The sequence below is a fragment of the Anoplopoma fimbria genome, chromosome 22 (assembly GCF_027596085.1).
Source record: "Anoplopoma fimbria isolate UVic2021 breed Golden Eagle Sablefish chromosome 22, Afim_UVic_2022, whole genome shotgun sequence".
Taxonomy (NCBI): domain Eukaryota; kingdom Metazoa; phylum Chordata; class Actinopteri; order Perciformes; family Anoplopomatidae; genus Anoplopoma; species Anoplopoma fimbria.
The window spans coordinates 6,668,387-6,694,332 of record NC_072470.1 but is presented as its reverse complement, the minus strand read 5'-3'; positions in this window follow the sequence as shown (position 1 = coordinate 6,694,332).

Here is a 25,946-nt window from a genome sequence, read left to right as displayed (position 1 = left end):
TTTTCATGGAAGGTGATGATTCAGGGCAGTCACATTTCCTCCCACATATATTTCCCCCAGACATGTGGCATTTAGTTAGCGACCACAGGGCAACACTGTTCAGTGGCCCCACAGTCCTGATCTAAAGCTTCTTCATCCATTGTCCCCTACAATACAGACTGTTACACTGCCTCTAACGTGTCCGAATGGCATCTTATTCCAGGTACCTCATGGAAAGTTTTGCTGTAAATGAATACACTGAACGGTTGCCAAGTGTTGGTTTACCTGCTGATTCACAGCTGGAGACTCAAATGTCTGAGAGCATTACTCTTTGTCAAGATGTACGTGACACTGCACGGTTAAATGTGGAATGTACCTAAGAGGCTCCTTGGACAACATGCGATAAAATACAGATTAAAGCAGCTGGATATGATATGATATGATATATATATATATATATATATATATATATATAGTGGTTGAGGGATTGAAGTCATTATATGTGTATGTTTTAATGGATGCATGTTGAACAGTTTCTTTCTCTCCTTTCTATCATGCAGCCCAATGAAAAATCCTCATTAAAACCATTGCCAATCATCTGTGCAATCATCCATTCTGGATATCAGATCCTCAGTGGGGCTGTAGATCAAACTAAAACAGAAAAACCCAGACAAACACGCGCAGCATTGTCCTACTGACCCACTCTGTAGCCTCTGTGTGTGTGTGTGTGTGTGTGTGTGTGTGTGTGTGTGTGTGTGTGTGTGTGTGTGTGTGTGTGTGTGTGTGTGTGTGTGTGTGTGTGTGTGTGTTTGTGTGTGCAGTCTGGGGAATGTGACGGCACAGCAGAGCAGACCTGGCTCCAAGCCGCGAGGCCACGGTGAAAGACAGAGGCCAGACCCGCACTGTAGGACTCGGACCGGGGTTAACCACAGCCTGGGTAACCTAAAAGACATATGCAACAATCTTGCATCACTTTGTTTTTTTCTTGGCCGTATTTCGTGAGGTCACGCAGTCAAGTCCGGCTTGAAAAATGTTCCTCCTGTGTGCATTTTAATCAAATCAAGCCACTTCCAATGTGTTCATTTAAAGCTACAGCAGGCATGTGCTTAAACCCCATGTGCGTCGGTTCAGCAGAGCATTGTGTGAACCAGGTCAGTCTGCTGATAGATGGCAGATATTGAGCATGGCATGTTTACTTGTTCGCAGACCAAAACAAATGCAATTTAGTGGACAAAGTGCAAACCTGGGGATTAAAGCACATGAGATGAGTAGAATGGGTTTGTCTCTTCAGCCTTTTTCTCATTTCATCACACACACACACACACAGCCTCTTCCCACAGCTCTGCCTCCAATGTGTTTTTGTGATTATGTGGTGCCCCAAGTAGCATATGTGCGACGGGCTGTCAGGCGGGAATCCGCAGGTTGCCCATGATTTCTGGCGACCTGGCTCTGTTCTCTGCTCTCAGGTTGGGAAAAGTTCATTTATGAAATGGAGAAGTATTTGATCTTAAAGGTGATAGGAGTCTTCAGCCCAAAAGAATACCTCTTTTTGGACCAAGTTTCCAAGTAGAATACGCCAATTTTATTAGCATAAATCAAAAACAAGGGCCGTATCAAGTGCTGTGCCGGGTTACCAATAAATGACACGTCAGCAACTACTCCACCCAAAGAGAACGACGATCCAATACAAGTACAAACTGCAAACACTCAAGACAACAGCTGGATCAGGGAACATTACATCTTCCCTCATCTCTCTGGTATCCTTCGGTTCAAAGTGATTGCAGACTGGCTGGGTGGGTAAACATGAGCAGCTTCCTAATGTCACGTAATGTGATTTATTGGCATTGAAGTTCAAACATTTTTCAATGGTTTACTGGTACCGCTGTCAGAGAAACCCCAAACTCACCTAGTGACTCTTGAAAGTAATTATTTCAAGGAAGAATCCGGGAAGTCTTACATACTGGGCATGCCAACAGGAAGTTGCTGGCTTCTTGGGAGCAGTGAAACAAACAGTGAAAACAACATATGTATCACCTTTAAAAGGTTAAAATATCACGTGCCACATAACAATTTTAGCAATCATTTGGAGTCTTGTACCTGACAAACTCCCAATTCCTTCTCTTTTTTAGCTCTGTTTTGTTCTCAACCAGATCCTGGGCAAAGTAATTGCTCTTTAACAGCTAAATAGCGGAGCTGTGATCATGACTTTTGGTCCTGGGCAGGCAGAATACAGTTCATCAGGCTCTTTCCCAGAATCAGTTCGCACCAGTGTAAACCAAATTTGGCAGTTTATGTCAAAACACTTATCTATTATTTCTTGAAAGCCCTGATGAAGTTGAGAAACCCTGCCTAAGCCTGTGACAACTAACATTAACAAAAGCTTTGCAATAGAGTAAAGTGACAACCTTTGCAGCCAAGGAAAATAATCACAATGTCACTCTGCTGCACTTTTCCATTTGTTTTACAGCTCCTCGTTAATGGCTGTTTAGCAGAACTAGGGATCGTTCCAAAACCAATAACCTATTGTGTCCTCTGGAAACTTTCCACAGGGAGGGAAAGAACGGGTCGACAAGAGAGGACGTATAAGTGTCTCATACTCCTATCTTCGTGACGACAGTGATTGGCATGATGCATTCCCTCACCCCTTACCTAACCTGGACCTTATCTAACTTGAAGATTAACACCAGGTTTCCAACCCTCATAGAAGAAGTTAGGATCTGCCAAAATGTCCTCACTCCGAAGGTCTAAAACTCACAATCTTCCTTACAAATACATATGTACACACACAAACATCATCATCATCATCATCATCTTTAGGTTTCGATTTATGTGTGTTTACGTGTTCTGCAAAAACTAAGACAAACTACCTGCACCTCGGCCTTGAAAGAGACATATTTCACCCTGTAGCATAAAAATATCAAGAAAACACACCCTCAGACTTGGACGCAGATTTATGTTCATGCATACACATGAAAACACCTGGTGAGTGCACACACACACACACACACACCACCCACCAGTCATATTTTCCCCGAAGCATACTTTCCATATTTTTTTGCTGATGACATAAACCAGCTCAAAAGGTGTGTGTTGTGGGCTTTCGTACCAAGCCATTAGTCTCTCATATGTCATTACCCACCTTGCTGCCTACAAAAACACAAAATGTAATCCATCGGAAAAGAAACGTAATCCTGTGGATTATTTTAGACACGTTGGAACAACAGGATTTCTGAATTCAGATCAATGTCTTTCCTAAATCAGCCCTTCCATAGCTTTTGTAGCACTTTGTGTTCACTTCTTCAGTGATTTAGGAGAATTCATGAGAAGGCTGTAAACTTTTTCTCTTTACAAATCTTACAGGAATTTATTCTTCCTTTCGGCGGTGGCCAAAGTGTCTCGTAATCCCACTCATGTCCTGTCCAATACATCAGTCATCAACGTGGAAAAGCTTTTAGTCACAAAACCACTCCAAGTAAACCTGGAAAGGTAAACAAGGCAATTAGGAGGGAAAAATCCCCAGAAAGCTTTGCATCAAAACAGGCTATGGCCCAGCTCTGACCTATGAGCAGCCAGACGATGCCTGTCTGGTGTGTGTTTGTGTGTATGTGTTCGTAAACGGACATGTGAGTGAGTCTGCAGACAGTTAGATCTCAGCGTTGGTCAGAGGGGGCCGTTTCTCAGCAGTCACTTGGTTCGTAATCCTGACCGTCAGCTGAATCACCTGGGAGAACATTTTGATGACGCTCTCAACCAGAGCTCATGGGAATAATCTAGAAACCAAAACATTTCAAGCAAACTCTACAGTGTCCTGTGAGAGTCAAACCACATAGTCCAAACAAATGAAATTTCCCCATGAGTGTTCGCACGAAACTTCCTATGGTTAAAAAGTCATTTCTTACGTCTCCGCCCGTCACAGCTGCACCACTTGGACTTCATCCAGCAAATTTGACAAATTGATATGCTGAAGCCAAAACTAAACCAAAAAAAAAAGGGATGTGGGGCACGAATTGTGGTCCCTGTGTGGGTCTGATAAATAACTCCTTGCAGAAACATACCTAGAAACATTTTTGACCACATCAACGACCTCGTCTCGGTCTTTGCTTATGCAGCAGTATTTCCCAACGTTTGGGAACATACAGCATGCAAGTACGAGGGCAATAATGCAGATGGAGGCATGCAGCTGATTGGGCATGACTGGCCAGTCATCTGTGGTAATCACAACCTTCTGGACGAGAAGCATGGATGAATAGAAACATGGTGAAATAGCGAGGGAAAGCATGGTATGGTCTTAATATTTAACATGCACCACAATGTACTTTAACCACAGTCCCCCATGCTCTGGCCCACTTAGCACGCAAACTCAAAACTCAAATTTGATCCTGAGACAGTTAAATATGGGAAATGAAGGCCTGAGAAGTATGACGAAGGGAGTGTGTGAGAAAAAGATCGCTCGGCTCTCACGCACATGCGACAGAAACCCTGTGTGTCAAAATGTATAGGCTGTCAATCCTACAGAGGGCAGGCATAAGGCCAAATAATATCAGAATAAAAACATTGAAAGCACGAAAAGCTGGAGGTTTCTGCGAACCCTGCACTGACTGATTAACTGGCTGACATATTGACCTGGTGAACTGGCTGTGTGAGCAGCGGCTGCAGGCACAAATAGCCCCTTCTTCACCGCAGACCAGAAACAATACAAAAGTAAGCCGCCCACACACACACAAACAAAGACAAACACCATTGTTTACATCATGCAGAGACGCCACCGGGGACTCTCCCTGCTCTGACACGATCAGCGAAGCACCCTGTGACCTCCAACTGAGGTAAAAGCTGTAATTATTGACATTACTGCCATTTCAGTCGCCGAACCCTACAGTTCAGAGACATTTTCTCCAAACCAGTGCTTTGTCAGCGGAGACAGCTAGCGCCCATTACGTCTGTCTGTCTCCAAGATAAAGAAGGGGGCTGATGCCTGACCTTGCTGTCACCTTCCATCCTTGTTGCCTGATAATGTCATGGAGAGCAGTTTGACACAAATTAGGAACAATTTGACTGCTGAAACAGCTGTCAAATTGACATCATAATAATGTGGAGTTGCTGTGTCAGCCAACACTATTTTGGGATTTGGGCTGATTCAATCCAAGACTAGTGTACATAAGAGATCTTGGGGGTTAACAGGGACCATTGAGCAGCGGACTGGCCAGTAATCCAACCTCTAGAAACTTGCTAATACAGTGAGACAATTTTAAAAAGGAAAATACCAGGTATCCCATTCACTAATTTGAATTAAAGTAGGGTCTGTTGAATGTGTTGACCCTAAAAGCAAGTATTCTTGCTGTTTTATAATTACAGAAAGTCATAAAGAAAACCTAAAAACTGAGGTCTGGAATGGATCATCCAGGGTCATTGAGTGAAGTCCCATCCCACCCCCACCCCCCAAGAACACTTCTCCCATCAGGTGCATTTGCTGACAGATTGACGTACCAGAAGGCCTCTTAACATGCAGCTGGAAACACAGAAAAACAGCAAAGAGCGGCTCTCTTTCACTCTCTAAACAAGCCGGGGAAAGAAAAACACACCTATACTGGAACAGAGAAGGAGAACAGTGCAGTGGTGAAAGATTTGTAGAAGATGAGCCATTATATGAGATGAAGTGGTGAAAGGGGGGGGGATGAGGCAGCATGTTAAGAATGAAAGGGAGAGAGGAGAGAAAAGGATGTTTTGGAATGAAGTCCTGAAAGATGTGTTTGAGTGGAAAGAGGAGCGGCGCGGTGACGGATATATGTTTAATGAAATAAAAAGGTGTCGGCAAAATGAGAGGAAAGGAATGCGAAAGGGAGGAAAACATTGAGTCTTGCAGGAGCTCAAGACAAAGATCTCAAGTCAGGTGTGTGGTGTCGACTCCGTTTGAAAGTAATGGATCCCTCGTTATGAAAGCAGGCCTCCTTCAGTCTGCGTAAAGCTATGTGTAACATTTCAAAGTAATTCACCTGTTGTGTTTCATCTTATGCTTAACTATGAAATTAAAAGGATTTTTGCTACACTGCACCGTGTTAGCTTCCCTTTCAGATGCTTGACATCACTCCTTTATAGGTTCTATATATTGAGTTTAATGCTTAATGAAGAAATCTCAGATTTGACCAGTCTTACTTGAGAACAGAAGCTGTTCTCATATGTGTTGCAATATAATCCAGCGTATCTGTCTTCATATAAGACATTTTTCAGTGATGTTTTTTTGTCTCCATTTCACACTTTCTCTGCCTCAACTCATAAAGAATGTTTTACCGCCGTCAGCTTTGTTGTGGATAAGTGCAAGTATCAGGGATGTGAAACAAATCCTAAAAAAAGAAACCCAGTAGCCCGAGGCGGATCCGGCGAGCCACATGTTCGCCATATCTTTACCAGGGAACAAAAAGCAAATACCTCAGAGAGCATTTTACTCATTTTGTGTGTTCATCAGGTTACAGCAGGCTCTTAAGTTGCGGGCGTATAAAGGAGCATAAAGACCTCGAGGAATTCGTGAGCCGACTGTCACGCAGAGAGAAAGTGTGATGATTTGTTTTGACATTTACTGATAGCTACCAAAAGGTGTAAAAAGAGACGACTCCGGGGCTGTATTTCTGTCAACCTGCAGGGAAACGTCCACCCACTTTTTTAGTAAAGGTCGAGGTCAATTGCAAAAGCCTCGTGAAACACTGTCAGGGCTCGGTTTCTGTCTGGATGCGGACATCTTGGGCATCTTACCAGTTTTTCAGTGTTTCCTTGATGGAGATTCCACAGCGAGAGGATTTAGGGGAGACTTAAATGGTAGTCGTATCAGTGATTGGAGATCAGACATATCAGGTACAATGGTTGATTTTTTTTTACAGGAACATAAGGCCTTGATATATCAGTGGTTAGCATGGTATCCTCATGTTGAAGATTCCAGGAGGTATCTGCTCTCTGCCAAGAAATAGTCCAATCCTACAGATTAAACAACCGATGCCTGTTAATTAGTGAGATTTTTGCTTGTTTTTCCCCAGTTTCCAGTCTGAATGCTAAGCTTATCTAATTACATACTTGCCCCAGCTGCATATTTACCCATTGCCCTTCCATTACAATCTTAGACAATGATGAGTACGAGGCCAGACGTGGCTCCATACAGAACGTCAGCAGCATGCAGGCTGATTTCACACCGGATTATCGGCCAACTAGAGCAACGGCCGCTCTCTGAACTTTACTCAGTCAGCGGTCGGGATCAAGCCTCAGTCTGCAATAATCCGATATTCATTAACACCGGCTAATGGAATGGAAAATACGATGAGTGTGCGGTGAGCCGGAGTGGCAACTTTTGTTCTGAAACTCTAGGAGACTCCTTTGAAAAGCTGAGAAAAAAGGTGCAAGAATGAGAGCATAACATCTCTGGACTTTCTTTCCTCCAGCCTCCCACCTGCTCTCACATAGTACACACACATGCACTTCCCTTCCTGGACCCCTTGCTCTTTGATCCTGGGCCTGTCTGCTGGTAAGACTTGGCACATCTGGCCCCGTGCCCCTGCTGCCCCTCCGCTGTGTTTTCCCTGCACGAGGACGGGAGGGATGGAGGGATGGAGGGAGGGAGGAGAACAGAAGGGGAAGAAGGGAAGGTTGTAACTTTGCACCTGCAGAACTCGGGACATGTCTGCAGGCCAAACTGTCGGTCGCAATGCGGGGAATGTTCCTGGACATAGTTTTCCTCCCCTCCCATATTTCTCTCTCTGTCTCTCCGGAGGGATTACGCTCACTTCGCTCCTCGCGTTGGCATTTTGTGCATCTGTCTCGCAGTTCGACTTCGAATCCTTCGCCCTTTCTCAGGGCTGCCGTAAAACCACAAAACACTTCAAAGTGGCCTCGCTTCCCAGAGTCCCTTGCTGCTCTGACATCACTTACTGCCTGTTTTCACAGCTGCAGTGCTCTGTGCCAACGCAGCCCACTCCTCACACTGCTGCTCTCTTCCGCCACGGTGTGTGTGTGTGTGTGTGTGTGTGTGTGTGTGTGTGTGTGTGTGTGTGTGTGTGGGGAGGGATGTTTATGGGTCATGTTGGCATGGATGGGAAAGTGTGTTTGTTGGCACTGCAACAGAAGCACTTCATATGCCAGGGTGTTTTATTGCCCTTCACAATAAGATGCAGTTCAAGATGGGGTTGAACAAAATACTCCTCCAATTCCTCTTTCTATGAAGTAGATCTTAAAACACGAGGCGTGGATGAAATGACATCAACACTAATTGATGCTTCTTGACAAGATACATATACTTCTTTTCTCCAAGGCAAAGTTTGACTCAAAGGGCAGCATTCTCATGTGCATGAGGATGGAACAAAGCACGATTTGCTGTGCACCATGACAACCGAGAGGGAATCATCCTCCCCTCTCTGCTGTCTGATGTCAGCTTTTGGGTCATCCTGCTCTTGTATGGCGGGGGATTCCCATTATGTCACCGGCCCCCCTAGGGGATGGGGAAAGGAGGGAGAGACGCTGCCGTCACCCGGTTGCCCCCCGGCAGATAATGGACACCCAGAGCCGGCTGTCACACGGGAGACATTGGCATGACTTGAGGGATGGTTTGGCTGCTTACATCATTGGCGTGGCCCGCTCCAATGCCACGGGCGGCGTTGCCGTGATGAACTGTGAGGCCATTATGAGACAAGGCATTATGCTGGAGGCCGGAGTGGCGTGCTCAGTGGAGTGCCGTCTCTTGACATATTGTCCACGATGCACAATGAGGAGCTTTCATGACTCTTCGGGCCATTGTAGGCGAGAAACAACTATAACACTATGAGACTTTCTCTATGGGCTGCTGTGACCAAGATGATGTTTTGTGGATCATGAGTGAGGTCAAAAATGAAGGACCAAAGGAAGTATGTCACTTCCTTTTCTTTCTTGCCTTGTCTCCGTCTTCCTCACACCTCCATAATTGTTTTCTGTCTGTCGATATGTTAAGAGCTCCCCCTACAGGCAAGTCACGGAACAAACAGCCTCGTTTCTCTTAGATAACGTGGTAAACATCTGCCAGTAAGTCCCATACAAGCTATTATTTAACACTGCTTTCTAACAACACATAAGCCTCTGCATGGACCATAAGTTAAGCATGTCAGGAAAAAAACAAAACATGTTGTATTACTTGCTCATGTCACAGCCCTGATTTGGCAGACATACCAAAAGAAAAAAAGATCAAGGCAGGAGGTGTGACGGTCAGTGTCAGGTGAATAGAAAGATTTGGAATCAGCAGGGGAGTTTGTAATCGTATACTCAAGTTCCTCTGCTGCACGCTGAGTGTATCCTGCATTATTCCAGCTGGTGTGCGCTGGCACGCGAAACAGTGGAAAACGCACACCGAAGTCTGCAGAGTGGAAGTCTGTCAGTAGGCCAGTGAGGCAAACGGTCACAGGAAGTCCACGGAGTTCAGTCACAAGTGAGATTAAAACCTCGCTTTCTCTTCTGTTTGCATGGCTCCACAGAGAGATTAAGAATCCCTGTCTCTTCTGAACTTCTTTTTCTTCACTTCCTGTCCTTCCTTTAATCGTGTTCTTTCTTTTCCTCCTCTGTCTCCGCTGAGTCCAGGACAACAGTTTTGTTAATGCAAAAGCACTCTATGAACTCATTCGCTCTTCGAATAAATAACAGTAAAAGAGCCTGCGTGTCTCACAAACCGCATACCCTTCACATGCTGGAGCTGTCAGCTGATGCTCGAGGATCTACTTTGTTGGGGAGGTTGTTGATTTTGGCTGACGCTAGGCTCATCAGCAGGCTTAGTTACACAATATTTACACAACACCTCTTGTGGAGTACGTCTAAGAAAGTGATGCACGGGGGGGAGCACCCTTTCATGTGGGAAATGTGTATGAAATTAATAAACAAAGCACATAAAAATGTAATTTACCACTTTTGCCAGCTGTTTGTCTTCACTTTTAGAGACTTTGAACGGACCAACAGTGAAATAAGTGCATTTTATTGCAGCTTTTGTTCGTGTAAACCCGACTCCAGTTGCGTCATTCATCGCATTGCAGATGGGGGAATCATTATTTTGCTTATATTAAAAGTGAAATCCGCTTTGCAAGACAATTAATCAGCCTGTATAGCCGTGAGCAGTCACTGAGTGACCGGTGACTGCAGTGTTAGTGCTTTGCAGTGTTTGCGTTTGCCACATGAGAATTTAAGGCGGTAAGAGGAAACATGAGAAACTGGGCTGGAAATGGGATTCACTGCCAAGACGTGACTCAAAGAGCAGGTCACACCGGGACAGAAACAAACGTATGCATCAGAATTGGGTGTGCTAATTTGTTACGTTGTCTAATTGCAATTATTGTCAAATAACATGTCATTCACATCTGGAAGGTGTTTGGACTAAAAAAAAAAAAAACAGAACTCTTTGGAGCTTCCAGAAAGTCAAGTTCAGAGCAAAAGCAGACATCTCGGAAGATAGGAGGAGAGGAAGAGGCGCCGATAAGAGTTCAGGCAGGAAGCCTCAATGGTTTTGGTAAAATGGAAGGATGTACTGGCTCAGGGTTAGAAACAGCCGGGCTGAGAATGACCAGGAATGATAGATATGATAGGAATGAAGAGAAGTAACAGCATTGGTTATGGAGACAGCAGGGAAAACAAGAACTTCAGCAATTTATGTGAAAAATAAAGTGTGCAATCAAGTTAGATTAGAAGTTTACAATTAATGCAGAAAAGTTGGTATTTGAGGTGTGATGGTCAAATTAACAACTTGAATATGTGAAACAATGCTAATGCAGAGAATAAATTAAATATCCTCCTGTTATACTTCCTTTATTCCATCACACTGCAGACAAACTACCACTTTCACCTCCATGCAGAGAGCTCCACCTGCTGAGCAGCCACCAAACACTAACCACCAGCAACGGGCAGCATGTCTTTGCTCCGGCTGCCTCCTGCAGGCCGGTAGATGAACTGCATGTCCCCGCTGTATCTGGTGAGGACGAACGCTGCTGTGTAGGAGCGCAAACACCAGGAGGCAGGAAGGAGCCCCGCTGCCTGAAAGTAGGCCAGCCAACACTGGGAAATCTGTCCAGAGGCCTTGCTTTACTTTGCTACCACCACTCACTCTGATGTGAGTTTCTCTCCTCTTATTCTCTAGCATTGAAGTTTAGCATAACAAAGAAAGCTCGAGGTAGATGTATACGGGTCAAAGTGGCACTTTTTTTAAAAGGAAAAACTCTCTGTCTGATAAATTATCATAAAGCATAAAGTTACATATATCTCCACATCAGCACTTTATTCTCTATCTGTAAATATCTGTCCACTCAACGTCCCAGAGTCAGCTTTAACCCTGAGGCTTCTCTCCCTCCATATCCTCTGGAATGTCTAGCAGTGTGTATCCCACCTGTAACACACACAACACACACACACACACACACACACACACACACACACACGCACACACACACACGCTAATGTAATAGAGATGCCATTGTCTTCTCATACAAGCCAGACTTCGGGATGTACACATCATCATGTGGATTCAAGCATGGGCCAAGGAAATGCTTTTGTGACAAGCCTCCTCCCGTTTGTTTTTATTCAATTCCAATTCTTTTTTTTCTCCCCCAAAAAAAAAAAAAAAAAAACTTTTGGCGAGCAGCTGCGGCTTCGCAAGTCCCATGCATTCTTCCTTTCATACATGCAAACGCCCCCGCTCGCTCCGTTCTCACTCATATTCGAATGAGATAAAATTTTAATGACCCTTCTGGGAAAGTCGGGGCAAATTCACGCTCACACATACGCACACGCAGCGTCGGCAGGTGGATGTTTGGCCTCACTTTGGGTGGGTGCGAGGCTGTAATGACTTAAGCAGGACAGATTGGAAAACCACACCCAGCAGGGACAGGAGAGGAAGGCCGGGGCAGCTAGAAGGCTGAAGAGCTCCAAATGGGAGAAACAGGTGAGCTAATGTGCGTGCGTGTGTGAGTGTGTGTGTGTGTGTGTGTGTGTGTGTGTGTGTGTGTGTGTGTGTGTGTGTGTGTGTGTGTGTGTGTGTGTGTGTGTGTGTGTGTTAGTGGGATTCTTCTTGTGCGAGGTAATGACTGGACAAAAGAGAAACCCTGGCTTGAAAGGATGAGTGAGCGCTCATAAAAAAAGGAGGGGAAAAAGGCTAATAGGGGTAGAATGAGGGGTCAACAGGAAGTCACGTCTTTATATCATCACCTCTCCTTCACCTATCAATTCATAAATCCAGCTTTAACTTTTCTGCTCGTAAAATAAACAAGATTATACACATCTTTGCCGGTCCCTTCATGCCCAAATATATTCATGCGCACAGTAGCTCACATGCTATCAAAGCCCTCATTGTTTCCCTCCTTATCACTTTCCCCTCTGCTGTTTTTCCCTTCCTGCGCTCTCTTACCTGCCCTTATCTCCCCTCCCTTTCATCTCGGGAGAGGCCTCCGAGCACCAGGGACAAAGAGAGCGCAGGAGGAGGAGGAGGAGGAGGAGGGAAGAAGGAGCAGCAGCAAGGGGGCATGAGAAGAGAGAGGAGATGAGGAGAAATGGAGAGGAGACGGAGACTTAGGCCGTCTTATCGCGGATGATATGCACACACGTACGCGCACACACACACACACAGGGGCCCATTGTTCGCTGGTTTTGCCGCGGGGGCCCTGTGATCACAGAGGCTGAGACTGATGAACGTGTGGCCCCTTTTTTCTTCCTCGCTCCTCCTTTCATCTCCTTGTCTCCTGCCGTTCAAAAGGAGCTCTCTCCCTCCTTGTATTTCTGAGCTCCTCTGGTCCCTCATCGACAGGAGATTTCCACGTAGAAAAAAACAAAAAAGCGGCGTTAGGGGACGGCGGTCCCGACTGCGGCAGGATAAGAGCGCGCATTTAAAGCACGGATGGCTCCAGGGGGAATCAAAGACCTTGCTAGATTTTCCCGACAGTCCGTCTGCGTAATGAGCAGCGACAAGGGAGCCGCAAAGTGGAGTTGGCAAAGTCAGGAAGTATAAAGGTGATAAAACCTAAACCTCCTCACACTGCCCCTCTAGAGAAGAGCAACATGATTGGACAATGGCACAAAACTGCTGAGCCATCGTAAAGTAAAGGCTTACTTTGAGGATACAAGATGATTTTGGCTCCCAGAGAAGTTAAAAGAAAACAGCGTCACAATGAAAACAATGTCTGCTTATGTGAATTTCGCACAATGCCCCGGTTGAAACGCTTCAGTGTTTTGACATTCGCTTACCCCGGTTGCCATGAGGACGACGGCGCCTCCCTTCTCCACATTCCCGACGTCTGTAATGATGGACAGGAAGTGGCACGTGAGGAATGTGCGAAGAGTAGATGTCCGACGGCGGTTTTGCGCGGCCCAGTTCCCGGCAGCTCCTGACCCCTGGGCTGCGGCATCGTGACCTTTCAACTCTGACAGGCCACGCTTTCATCACAGACCTGACCTGCAGGTAGGAGGGGAGGGGATTCAGGTTTTTAGACGTGAAGGTGGAAAGGTGTTCAGGAGATGAAGGTTAGAAGGAAGATCTTGGATCAAGGTTTTGGGATTTAGGCTTTTCGAGATGTAGATTAATAGAGATTGTACCGAGCTGACTCTGCAGATATAATAATAAATAATGAAATAAACCAATGTGGGTTCTTTAAACGTTATGCATGTGATGCATATCCTTAACAGTGTGAATTTAGCTTTTTATTATGAAGGTAGAGGCAATGAATAAGCAATTTGGTGGCTTTTTCCTGTGCATAAAATGTTTGTATTCTTTTTAAGTAATTTGTTTTATTTTAAAGCGTGCACATTTATAACTTATCTAACCTTCCCCCCCAACCCTGCTGGCCAGATATACAAACCAAAGATTTATAGGAGGAATAAATGCCTGAATTTTCAAAATAAATCTGTAAAATCTGTGAACCTGCAGCATTTTCTACCAATGAGTTCAAGCACATCGAACACGAACCAGTGGACATATTTCATACTCTGTCATCTCTCCATCTCTCCCGCTCTTTGATTGACAGGAGGAATGTGGCAGGAATCTCGGCAGAATGTTTTGGTAAGCTTAGCGGACAGGCGCTGGCGTTGTCACGGAGACGGGCCCCTTCCCATCCTCATTGTTTTCAGAGAGAACGGTGGTGGCATCGGTGGTATGAGTTAGCACTGCTGCTTTAACAAGGTACTTGGAAAGTATGTGCGATCAGTCACCATGGCGACCGCTAAATGTTTTGTGTGTGTGTTTTGGGGGGTGCTAGAAGATCCCTCCGAGATGATGTAATCAAGATGTTTGACCTCTAACCCCTTGACCCAAGCAAACTGGAACCTGTTTTTTGGCAACTGGGCCACATGTTAGTTAGCAGTATAGCTAGGAAGTCCTGTTTGACCCTTTGACCCCCGAGGGGTTGTATACACAGACGGACACAGAGCACGGCTGTGATGTCATTTCACCAGGTGAAGCTCTGTGAAATGTCAGAGTTACTTAGCAGGCTGTGATAAACCCTCCTATAGTGCTCTCTCACTAAGCCTGTGCACGTATGTGTGTATATGCACAACAGCACATGAACAAGCATAATTGGGCATTGGGATTAAAAGCACGGGGCCATGTGGTATCTGAGGTCAAAGAGTAAATCCTGGATCGGCTCTGTCCGAGAGTTCAGCCAAGCAAGTGATGTGCTTCTACACGTTTATACAATAAAGATAAGCTCAAACTCTGCCTCTGAATTAGTGTTCCCATTTAATGCTGGCCCACACAAATACTCTCTGCAGGGATTACAATGCTCACATACAGTTTTTTTATAAGCCTCACTCTGCATGTATGTTTCAAATGTAAATGGTGCTTTACGGGTATAATAATGCTAAGGGATAGTAGAATTAGCTGAAGCAGTCAGACCAGAGGGGTAGTGGCTGGTGGATCATCCATAATGCATGCAAATAGAAGTTTTGTAATACATGTTGTAAGATACTTTGTTGAGTTTCCTCTTATCTGAGTGAATCTATTTTCTCCTAGAAAGCAATGATGCAGCTTTTATTGTGAAAAATAAAAACGGAAAGAGTAAGCGTATTAGCTGCTAATGTCAATGTGGGGGCAATAAGCATATTTCCCAAAATGAATAAACAGATACAAAGGGCTTTGTGGCCATTTGGGTTGTGATGCACTGCTCTGCTCACATTAAATACACTTTTTCACGGCAAAATTTATGGATTTGTCTTTTTCGCGCTGCTTTCCTCTCCTCTCGTCGTCTGCTATGTTTCCTTCAGTGCAATGCATGATGGTATGTGGTGCTCAGTTACTGACTTTCTGTCTTGCACTACTTTTCACAATGCATTGTGGTATACTTTGAGTCCGTAATGCTACTGTAACACTTATTTACATAACGTTATCAATAAAGTCCCATGAATTTATCCTACTAGCAAGTCAACATAGAGGTGTATGTGTGTGTCCATGTGCATGTGCTTGCACAGGGAGTGAGCCTGTACCTGTGTAGCTGTATATGCACTAAACACACAGAGCCTACACTCCAGGTCCACCCCTTCCCAGAAGTTGCTGTGTATCAACCGGTGGCCCCGTCGACTGTTCACACACACACACACACACACACACACACACACACACACACACACACACACACACACACACACACACACACACACACACACACACACACACACACACGCACACACAGCAGCATTTAGACCCACACACACACACACAGAAGAAAGAGGCAGACAGAGAATGCTGCTTCTTGTATTCTTTTTGAGCCATGTTGACGATTCTCATGACAAAGTGCTAAAGTTGGCGCCGCTCAAACAGCTGCTGTCCGAGGTGAATTTCAATCTGCCAATAGAAAGGGCTGGAGTGTTGATTTTCAATGATGCACCAAGATATGACTCTGGGTGTTTTGTGATATCGAGCATGTTTTTGTCAGCGGAGCTCGCACGTGCGTTTGTATTGATACGCATGTTCGTGGATGCTCAAATGGCCGTGTATGAGCACAGTATGTGGGAATATAATGTGTGGTATAAGTGAGTCATGAACCCATGGTAACTGTCCTTCCTCAACAAGGGGTTCCACTTGAAGCGATCCTGTAACAGCGGGGCCTCACAGTTCCCGTCGACCCCCTCTTCCCTCTGGCGTTACCTGGATACCAGGCTACTGTTTGTCTAACACTGCTGCTCCACTCTGCCCAGAGATTGGTTGGGTTTCTTCTAAGTTTATAGTACCTGTGTGCAACCTCACATACCTGAGCGCAGGCTTTTTGGTCATTCCTAACTCAAGATGAGATAGAGAAGAATATTTTATTGATTGTAACCTTACTGAAGAGAAATTCACATGTTGCAGATGGACAAGAGCAAGAAAAAAGGTAGTTTGAAAATGAAAACTATTAGGAACCTGAAATTGAAAAGCTATGTACGTTATGCACACAGCTAAAACCTTAGACCATATGCATGAATTGTGCAAATATATAAGTGCAACAAAAAAAACATTAGTGCAACTCTGAAAGTTTTCTAGAGATAATACAGTGTATGTACTACACATGAATACAGCTAAATAACTACAAGTACAAATGCTTTATAAAATATGTGAAAGACTGAGCGCTCAAATACAATTCACTTTCTTTCTTATACATGTAATAGTCATGTAATGATAATAACGTGATATTAGCAGATGTGGGGTAGCTGCTCCCTCGATGTGCCATCTGTATCTAAACTGTTTTCCCATGAGCCCTCCTGCGAGCTGGCTGGTGCACCTGGCTGCAAGGTTGGCATGTCTGGCCAGTCTGCCCATCACCACAGGCCACTGTGGTGTCAAGCGGACACGCCCACCTGGACTGCATCGGCTATTTTTACTCAGTTGAAACACACACACACACACACACACACACACACACACACACACACACACACACACACACACTTCAAACGGACGCACCTCACCCGGCAAACATTCCACACCAACGAGCGAGCACTTTGAACGAGGCGCCACACCGCCTCCTCGAGTGCTGGGAAGTCTATACGGACATCATCGCGACCCTCTGAGCCACCCTGACCGCGTCTGAAGCCGACCCTGTCGACCTGCTGTCAAATGCCCCTCAGCAAATCAAAGAGGACGAGAGAGAGAGAGAGAGGATCTGGTGGAATCTGGATTTTTATGAAGCATGAAATATGTTGTGGATAGAATCAACATTCAAGATAAATCATTTGAGGAGGTGATTTGTCACTAAGGTCATGAAAAAAAGTTGTTCACAAGAAAAATGCTATTAATCACTCAGTAATTTAGCCTAAACACAGAGACTTCTCAGAATATTGTTGTTGTTTTTCACATCATGATGACATCAATCCCAGAGCGGACCAATGAGAGATGTCTGTTTGATCAAACACAACAGATTGTATGATAAAAAATTCACTTCAATGGAAGGACTCAGGGTCGTAACAAATATGATTTATTTTGGTTGACTGTGGCCCCTTCATTTCCTTTCGCTCTACCCCATTGTTGGCTGTGGTGGGACGTGTGATTGGTGTATTTTGGCATGAATGATCGCAGCTCTTATAACGATTACTGTGAATGTGTGTGATCTTGAGCGTGTGTTGGCTTTTCTAAGAACACCAACCAGTGAATTAACAGCCTATAAGTATTTCAGCTATTGTGAACCGGCTGAATGTAAAAGTGACACAGCTGACCTTATTATCTCCGTATCTGATGAAATTGTAAACAGGCAACTCTTTCCAAAGAAGTTCACCACCTCAGTTTACCAGCTGATAAAACTGTTATCACATGTTGGGATTACAGCTAGTTTACACAACCTCCGAATGGTCAGAAAATCACTTATTGCTAGTGAGGCAAACATTCATTAAAAACAATATATAATCCAGACTTAAAACTACATTAAACCACAAGTCCAGTAAGAACTTGTTTGGAGTATTACCATGGCTCTTCTTCATGAGGTGAATCGAGGTCTGGTGTCCTGAAGCTGTAGGTTGAAGGAGGAGGTGATGTGATTTAAGTTATAACTCAAGTTTAGCTAAACAGCATGGTAACAAAAGTCTTTATGTATTTCTTTCTCCAGACTGTAAAAAGATTCAAGTTCCTTTTTTATGTAGGCTGTGATTTAATAACTCTAATAAATTTGCATCCATGCAGACTGGAGGAAAAATACTGAAATATGCCAAGCAGCATTTTCATCCTCCTTTGAGAACAAAGGTGAACTCAGTTTGAGGTTTATATGAGCCCACAGAGCAGCTTCATGTAGAGTGTTACATCACAGATTAGGAGCGGGGACAAACTGTCTCCTATTTCTAATTAGTTAATAAGCCTTTTGATAAATAGGTTTTAATCAGAATCACATTCAGGATTCACTTCAATCAGAAGTGAATTTCTGGTGTTAAGACATTTTTAATAACTAACATACATCTCACATCCGCACATATGGTGTGACATCCACACAGTGGAACTCAAACTGTCGGTATTCGTCCTTCAGCTATAGTGTAAATTGCTGCCATGTTACCTGAGCGTATATATCTCAACAGTACAGAACCTGATCCAAGAGAAAATGTATGGTCGCAGCTAATGTTTGCCTTGAGATGGAAGTGGAGATTGTGAGAATTACGACACATTTCCCCCACATAATCCTACATCTGGATTAAGTCGTCATGCTAGATTAGGCACACTCCTCTATGAATAAATGCAGCAGGGTATGACAAGGGGCAAGTCAACAACGAAAATGTTACGGAGCTTCACAGGCATTTCTTCAAATCCAGGAAAGAAACTGCTGATTATTAAGAGGTTAATCGACCTATAGCACTTTAAATGAAAACTGTAAACATACAGTTTGTGGTAATCATGTTGCATAACTCCTTATTAGTTATTATACTATCATTAATACCTCAAAACTTGCCTTTTATCAATTCCACACTGTGATAGAAATATGGCTCTAGTTTTTAATGTATATTTATTGTATATTTTAAAGGACTTTTTGCATAAACCTGCAATTTCTCTGCTACTTGTAGGCAGTGGAAACGAGCGAGTTGATTTATTATAACGTATAGTGAATTTATTCTTAGTATTATTACCATTTTCCACAAGGGGAAACCAGCTCTACATATGGTTAGTATTTTGTATGCACTTTCATATTCAGCAATGGCCCCGATGTTACAGATTCTGTGATAAATAAGACTCGTCTCACATTACCTTCCAGCGACCTAAATCATATTCAATAATCAGAAGCATGAGGACAGTAAAAGACAAAAATGTGGCGGTCTCTGTTGAAATTTGGAACACTATTTCCTCCTCTCCCTGTCGTTCATTCCCTCTCCCCTTGGATCACGGGGACTCTTTTCCACTCCATTTCAACTCCAGATTTAACCCCGATAACTGTTCTTGTTTAACGCACCATTGACAGTCAGCGGCACTGAGCTCCTTTAAAAACACTTACAGCAGGAAAACAGTGTGCCGTTAATGTCGGGATGAGGCCTTCGCTGTCACACAGCCTTGTGGGTTATGCGTTTAAATGTGCGTTTGTGCCCTCGGTGCACTGTCTGAGAGTTAACGGGCACATTTGTGCAGAAATCAGCTCCTCTTTATGATGTGCTTAGTCATTGTTGTTACTCATTCGTTCTCTTATGTGCTGTATTCTTGTGGTTGCTTTCCTGTCATCAATGTTAGTAATCCCACACCGGAAGGCATCACATTATTCCTCTGAGGCTGCTCTGATTGGCACCATACGCAATCGCACAAACAACAACATGACATTAAAAAAACCTTAATTTCTTCCACTCAAAAACAGGAAACTCCTTGTTTCAATTACCGTCCGCCTCAACAGCTCTGAGCCATAAAACATGCACCATTATAAATCCATCTGCCTTTTTCCAAGCATTCTCCATCAAGCGTTGAGTGACTGACTGACTGCTGCCTCGCAGGTCCACGTCACCAAATGATGCCTCTGACGTCCTCCTCGTTACGTTGTAATCACTTACATGAGTTGTGGGATCATGACTAACCGTGAGACAAATCGGACATGAAAGCTGCGGTTGATCCTCTGGTTACCTGATCCCAGCCATCCGCCTCGGCTGCATATCTCGCGGTGAGCGCCACGTTGTTCCCCCCCCCCCCCTCCCCCACACACACCCCCGTCTCATTTCAACATGTGGTTGTGTTCATGTGTCCTAGTGTTTTGACGCTGCAGGACTTGACGTCCAGCGGTTGTTGTGTCTCGGTTGAGTTCAGCGGCCCGTGTTCTCGGACACGTAATGTACGCCGCGCGTGTTCGGGTCAGCTTTTGCTCAACACCACATGCCCTGTGTCTCCTTCCACGTCTGCCTTATTATTTTTCTCTGGGCTCTCTCCTCCTTTTCATCCTTGTTACCCCCCCCCCCCCTCTTTTTTTTTTTCTGGTGAGATTCTCTAAACAGCTTGTCTCCTTTTTTTTTTTTTTTTTTTTATCTCTCCTCCTCTTTATTTAGCCTACTTTCCTCATCCTTTTATATCCCCCTTTTTTTCTCCCCCTCTGTGCTTTATTCTATTGTGAGAACAAGTACAGCTTGATCTTGTTCTGGTTCGCACTGATCACGTTATCACTTCCAGGCATCCCGAAGCCCCCTCCTCCATACGCCGGCTAACAATCCATGTGTGTGTGTGTGTTAGGGGAAATGATGAGATGCAGTGGAGCTACACATGCTGTTTGTGGAGTGGAGTCAGATGTAAACATATATTGATGAGGAGCGGACAGAGTTAGTTCCTTTCTGCCTCCTTAAATCACAAAGTGTTCCAGACTATACGTATGCTTCTCATAAACCTCAGCTGATTCATTACCCCCTGCTCTCTCTCTCTCTCTCTCTTTCTACACGTCCATCCCAGCAGCACATAAACATGTTTTGGTTTTGAAGGAGCATCTCGCCATATCTGCATGCCCTAAAAGGACGGGTTCACCTCGGACTGATCCCAGGAAACACTGCCTGTGTCCGAAGGAATACTGTGCTCTTGGCTATACTTTGATATACAGTCCACGTCACTCAACATGCAAGGAACTTTCTTTTAAGAGGCCATTAAGGTCAGGTTATTGAATTAAATGATTAAAGTGTTAAAGTAGCACAATAAGAAGGAAAACCGATTTATAGTTGCACTTCTGCTCCATGCTTCAGCAATAACACTAAAAGAGAATTCCTAAGAAGCCATTTAGGTGCAGATTTAAAGCTCCCATAGTATTCATATTTCATGAATTTGCCTTGAAATAGACGTCATCTCGGATAAGAGTAATGTGTTTCACCAAGTCTCTTAAGTGCAGCTTAGTTTGTGTTTCTTGGATGAAGTTCTGGGGGGATAAGTGGCAAAACAGGCTCAAATCTCGACCCTTAACGGCAGAAATCTGCCCCCAACACACACCTCCGCCATCACCCACCTATTGATTTTAAATGATGCGAATCGGCTATGTGGAAACACTCCAGGAGACGGGAGAAGCCAGACAGTAGACACCGGTCAATACAGCTGTAGGTCCAGATGTAAAGCCTTAATTGGACATAAGTGAAAGTCCATGTAAAAATGAGTGCAATCCAGCTCAAATTCTGATCCTGTCTTCAAAATCCATGAATGTAAATCATCATAAAAAAGTTAACAACCCCTATTCAAGGCTTTAAAAGCCGGGTACAGAGACTTGTGAGTGATTATGTTGATTTATGCTGAAACTGTGGCCACAAAAAAACAATTACAGGATCATCTTAAAATGCTGAAACAGCATAGCGGGAGAACAAGTAAAGAAGAGTCCAAAAAAATGTGAGTGTCAGTTACACATCAATATCTAGCTACGATTAGCCACAATAAGCTTATGGTCATACCAGACCAAATAAGGTTGCAGCTGCAGAAGCCCACAGAGTATTGGATCGAGCAACGGTGCATTTTATTGCTTAGAAATTCAACTTTTTATTTGTAAGAGAAACACTGTTATTTCCTCTTCCAAAAGTTACACAGTCTCACTTTGAAGCAGCATTATAGTATGTAATGGTTTGAATATGAACATTGACATATTATTGCTGCTATATCGAGCGTAACTAATTGTAAATGTTTCCATCTCTCTGTGTATATTCTTCCACAGCCATGAATGGCATACACAGTTCTCTAATGCCAACGCTAATTTTATATTCCAGTTCACACCCAGTACCCTCACCGGCGTTCATATAGGGCCTCTTATAACGGAAAGTGGCCACTAACCAGTGATTGCGGGGTCTGCAGTGAGGGGAGGGGATGGAATGAATATTTCCCATACACACTGCGGGCCATGCAGGTGTGACGCACCTGTCCTCCGAGACAACATTCCACCATGGAGCCCGCGATCCTGCTGACGCACCAAAACGTGTTATTCCATAGAGTGGACGCGTGGTGTTTGTATATTGGGGGTGTAAGGCAAGGGTCCGGGGCTTTCCCATCTTTGAGGAATCCCATTTCCAAGGCAACGAAGGGGAAAACACCAACACATGCTTTGAAACCCTGTCAAACCTGTGGGGTTGCGCTACCAACCGAGACCCCCCAAAACCCCCCTTTGTGACCTTGCACATCCTGCCCCCAACATGGGGTTGTGAAAAACCTTGACCCCCATCTTCATTGTCGATGACATTATTGGATAAACATGTTCATATGGTGACCTCCAGGAGGGCATCGTTTACGGAGCGCCTGACTCACCGGCTCACCTAACGGACAGCAGCGGGACGGTGGGTGCTCCAGGTTGTGATCTTGGTTACTCTGGCAACGCGGTCCGAGGGGGCCCTGAGTGTTTGCATTGCACACGGCTGTGTGACTTGGAGGGGCTGGGGTGGGAGATGGGTACTAATGTCAACATATTCACACAAGCAGCCACAGAGAGAAGACAGAGAGAAAGCGAGGTAGAGCTCAAATGCCATAAATCAGCAATTTTTGCACAGAAGGTAGCTACAGTGTATCGATAAACGTCTACTGAAAAAGGTTAGAGATATTCATGCTCAGTAACCACACGCCTGGAGAAATAATGGATGGCATCTAAAAAGCTTATATATAAAAAGTCAAATATTTGTAGAGAAGATTAAATTGAAATGCTTAAAGCTCCTAGCCTACTGACACATATCCCGAGCAAGGCGTGACAAATGCGCAAGAGACATTATGCTAACGTCAAAGCCTTGGAAATCAGTTGTTCTGAAATATTTGACAAGAGGCACACTTTCACACACACAATAAGCTGGTGGGTATACCGGGAATCGGTAACGCTGAGCTCATCACTTTGCAGAAACTTCATCCAATAAAACAATTTATGGTTTTCTGCTGATGTACAGCTGGCAGGCCGATCGCTAATGGGTTTAAAATGTGCCGTCTCTGGCCGAGATGGGACGGGAGAGCGTAGGAGAGAGAGCAAGAGGCAGAAGTAAGCGAGGAGTGAGCGAGTGCGAGGGAATTCTGATTTATGATCACACCTCTGTCTCCAAATTTCTGCACAGCTTTTAGCTCCTCTCATGCCTCAAAGTGGTGTGATGTTGCAAAGTGTCCAGAAATCTTGACATCATTGCTTTCTTTGTGAAACCGAGGCCCGAGCTTCTGAAGTTCGCGCTCGGCCCGTGCCAGTGTGATGAGCGGAGAGCCAAACGTCAGCTGACTTATGGAGGCCTTTGATGTGAGCCTCGCAAAGAGTTCGCAACACCAGTCTCTGACGGAGAGTGATACCGAAGCTATAGGCCACCCTGTAGGGGGACACACCAACGGTATAGAGCGGGTTTAAATGCATATACTCTTTTATTATCCGTGTAATTCACTTTCATGCAATGACTCGGCCAATTCTTTCAACTTTGAGCAAATATTTAATCACAGTGTCATTCTGTCTGGTGTCCAGCCAACTTTTCCTGGACAAATGGTAAAAAAAATAGCAGTTGGATGGCTTTCCAGAGGTACATTTAGTGTTTGAATAAAGAACTTTAATGTCTAAATCAACATATAACATTGATTTCCATCGTGCACAGTGGCCTTAAACTACTTGTTGCACAACACGCAGACAAATCAATAGGCTTGGAATACATGTTAGCCACCCATCAATTGTACAAATACTGGGATTTTTCCTTCTTTCCTTTTCGGCTAATGGGTAGCTGCTGCAAGTTGCTACGTCAGAGGAGTGCCCCATGACTCATCATGGAGTGCCCCATTTATATTTTGCCGCTCATTGCCCGTGACCATACACATAGACTTCTGGGAAATGAGGTGAATGGGAGACGTCTGGCCGTGGACTGTGTGTAGGTGGAGGCCTACCATTGTTTCTACTGTCAATGTCCTGGAAATTTTGTTTTACAGCAAAGGCATGTTGGATATATTTTCTTTGGAAAAACAGTTGTTCAGATCTGAGGGCATTAAAGGCATCTGGATACTTGCTTAAACTCCTCTCCCACTATGTCTTGTTTTATCACTGGTAATCTTGCTGGCTGTTTGCCAGACGCTTCAGGCCTCATTTAAAAGTTTATCTGATGTTGCCCACTATAGATCTTCAAAAACTCTTTCTTTGAACTGACTCTCGTGACATGAAACAAGGATACGGTTATATGACGGCCATTTGTCAATCTCGACCAGGACTGTCATAAAAGGATCATTGGGCAGCAGCGGTTGTCTTATCATCAGAGTCTGAGATGCGCTGCCCCATTGACCAAAGTGGTGTGTGTATGTGAGTGGGGTAGTTTGCACGTGTGGTCCATAACCCATTAACCCTTGTGTTTACAAGGAGGTAGTCCAGGCAGATTGCCCGTTGGCGACATCATCATGACCTTTGGCCTCTGTGAAATGACGTCATCGGGCTGTTGGATACGCTGGATCTATTAACTTGTTTGATCTGGTTTGTTTTATTCACAGATGGTGTTACTTATTGCCTAAGTGGCTGTGTCACTTGTACACTCTCGAGGAAACCGGCGAAGAAATATTAGTATAACCAGAGTACACATGAAATGTCGGAAATTGTGACTTATTAGCTTGATGACACAACCTCTTAGGGCCTTGAGAAGTGTATCCAATAACACCAAATCTGTTTAACTAGTTACAGATTTAGGAGAATGACCTTGAATGCCATAGATTTATTACTATTCCTGCTGAAGTAGTTCATGAGAGCCTCACAATACTCTGCTTACTGTAGAAAGTGGAATTTTTCAAAGTGGACATTGTCTGTCTAGCGCTCCACTGTTGTCCAAAAACTATTAAAAACACACGTCATAGCGGCACACAATAGCAAAGGTGACATGTTTTTTCACTATAAACATACACACTGTAGTTAGTTAGCACGCCAACGGCTTATTAATCCGCAGCTGAAAATAGTCCCGAACAAATGTGTTATTTAGACCTGTAAAGCAATGTTGTTGTTTTTTTAAACAATAGTGCCCAAGTAGCTTTAGGGATGTACTTAGCCTTTTTAAAGAAAACAATCTTGCTTCATGCAAAGCTATGCTAAACAGCTGAGAGCAGGAGCATGATATCTATTCTACAGATGTGAGAATGGTATCAATCTTCTAACTCTCAGAAAGAAAGAGAATAAGCCAATTTCAAAATGTCAAACTAGTCCTTTAAGTGTTAGGACTTTTGTTTGTGACTGATTCCCTCTTCCTGTTTTGTGTCCTAAAGCACTCAAGCAGATTTCCCACCAAATCCGACCCAATGGCACACAATGTAAAAGGCAGCACGAACGCCACTAATCTTTTAAGTGATGTCCCTCAATTCACAATTTTCACAATTAATGTGGGCACATTCTTTAGATGTTAAAATGCTACACATGGTTTCCAGTATGAAATATTGAATTTAATCTCGATGCCAAAACAAATCCAAACCATCCCTTGGTGGTTGCTGTCAACTTCTATCTTTGAGAGTCCACATTCCCTGCAGTTAACTGTGTTCTTGGTGCAATAGGCTGTAGGGGTCTGTAGCCTCTTCTGTGTCTGTGTGCTATTAACATGTCGCCACTCTGCCCCACAAAGCCGCTAATAGTAGGGTCCTGAAGGAGGCTACTTTCCACACGGGGAATCTG